Source organism: Bison bison, unplaced genomic scaffold, assembly GCF_000754665.1.
Source record: "Bison bison bison isolate TAMUID 2011002044 unplaced genomic scaffold, Bison_UMD1.0 scf7180017864371, whole genome shotgun sequence".
Classification (NCBI taxonomy): Eukaryota; Metazoa; Chordata; class Mammalia; order Artiodactyla; family Bovidae; genus Bison; species Bison bison.
Genome location: NW_011494943.1, coordinates 8,563,669 through 8,566,108, shown reverse-complemented (window position 1 = coordinate 8,566,108; position 2,440 = coordinate 8,563,669).

The following is a 2,440-nucleotide window of genomic DNA, read 5'->3' as shown; positions in this document are numbered from 1 at the left end:
GTCCTGTGGCCACTGCTGAGTTTTCCACATTTGCTGACATATTGAGTGCAGCACTTTCACAGCATCATCATTTAGGATTTGAAATAGCTCAACTGGAATTCCGTCACCTCCACTATGGAAGGACTGATGTTGAAGCTGAAACTCCAATACTTTGGCCACCTGGTGCGAAGGAGCTGACTCATTTAAAAAGACCCTGATGCTGAGAAAGATTGAGGGCAGGAGGAAAAGGGGACAACAGAGGATGAGATGGTTGGATGGCATCACCAACTCAGTGGACATGGGTTTGGGTGAACTCCAGGAGTTGGTGATGGACAGGGAGGCCTGGCATGCTGTGGTTCATGGGGTCGCAAAGAGTCAGACACGACTGACTGACTGAACTGAACTGGGCATGTGGCTTTGCAGCCCATCCTGCTAGAGTGAGCAGAGTACATGCGATGTGGGAGCCTGGTCCAGCTGAGGGCTTTAGGGTGCGGTATGTTTGGTTTACATGTCCTCCATCTCCCTGAGAAGAAGACTCAGGGAATCTGGTCCCAGAAGGATGCAGGAGGAGCTGAGCCAAAGCCATCCTGCAGCCTGGAGATGATCCCAGCCGACCCAAAGAGCTGTTAGAAAAATAAACATTGGCGGATGTGACTCACTTTCCTTTACAGGACCAGAGAGTAAACAGTCTGGACTTTGTAGGCCATCGGTCTCTGATGCAAGTCCTCTACCTCACCATTGTGATATGGGAGCAGCTGCAGACAGTACATAAACAAATAAGCGATGCTGGATCTAATAGAATTTATTTATTTATTTGGTTGCACTGGGTCTTAGTCGTGACTCGAAGAATCTTCGATCTTAGTTGTGGCATGTGGGATCTAGTTCCTTGACCAGGGATCGAATCCGGGCCCCCTGCACTGGGAGCTCGGAGTCTTAGCCACTGGACCACCAGGGAAGTCCCAGGACATTGAAATTTAAATTTCACGTGATTCTTGTCACAATGCATTCCACTTTTGAGGTGTGTGTGTGTTTTTTTTAAACCATTAAAAAATGTAAAGACCATACCTAACCATGGGCCATGGAAAGACAGGTGGTGGGCTAGATCTGGCCCACTGGCCATGGTTTGATTTCCCCCTAAACCTCAACTTTTTCATCATAAGATGGAGGGAACAATGAAGTATTTCCCTCTGGGGAAATGAAATGATGTATAGGGGTGGCTTTGATGGTATTTAATCTATGATGGTTAATCATTATTAATTACGAGCAGTAGTTACGACTTTACAGCCTGCCATTCTAGTAGAGGGCAAGAGAAGTGCTCTTTGCTTCAAGCCAAACCAAGAGAGGGAATGATTCCCTTGCAAGCAAATCTTCAACAAGTGGGGCTCTGAGGGGACAGCTCTGAAGTGGGGGTCCCTACAAGGAGAGGCTGCAGGCAGCTCACTCCCAGCCAGGCTCCTGTGGATCTGCAAATCTTCTAGACTCCTTTCTCAAGACAGACTGGGGCACAGGGGAGGTGTGCCCAGGAGAGCTTGGTCTGCATCCTCTAGAGTTTTGGGTGTAAAACATAGAAACAGATGTCTGCTTCCACCTGGAGCACTCGAAGGGAGAAATGTGGCTGGAGCAGCTGGTGAAGGCTGGGCAGTTGGGGACTGTGATGAGATGGCCCAGGAAGAAAGGATAGAGGATCCCCCAACCTGTGTCTTCACTGGTCTTAAAAGGCACTGCAGAGGTTCTCATTGACTCCTGCGGTTCCGTGTCAATGACAGTGACCTGAGAAGAGGCGGGAGTCAGGGATTGTCCAGGCTGCCCTCGAGTGGACCACTGGGGAAGGAAGGGCGTGAGGAGACATGTGGACAATCCTTTCAGAGGGGATGGAGACGATGTCCAGAGTGAGTCTGAACAGTACCCTAGGAAACTCGAGGGGGCGGGGGAATGGTGGTCTCCGTGGAGACCACCTTGAGAGCAGAAGCTGCTTGGGGCAGATGGACCAAAGACGGAGTCGAAGGGCAGTGGGTCCCTTCCACTCCTGTCTCAGAGACTTGGCTGGGCTGGGCGGGAGCCTGGGACCCTTGAGAACTTTGAGCTCGATGTGAGGCAGTGATTTAAAGCCAGAAGGATTTGTAATAACTGAAAGTGATGGGGAAACAGCGGGATCTGCCTGGGCCCTCGGTAGGAGACAGAAAGCAGAATTTGATAAAGTGCAGCTGACGGCATTGATTAGAGAAAATATAAAACCATTTTATGTTTATACCCCCAAGTCTGAGATGCTCAATAAACCAGCTACGCAATTGATTCCAATCCTCATATTTTCTCTCCACCCCAGCTCCTCTACCCTGGGGGAAATGTTACAAGCCAGTTTCACCTTTTTGACAAAGGAAGAAGAAAGGAGAGCTCTGCTGGATGGCTACTTGCAAGGACTCACTGAGGCCTAGTGTGCACCTGTTATCACTGGGACCCCCTG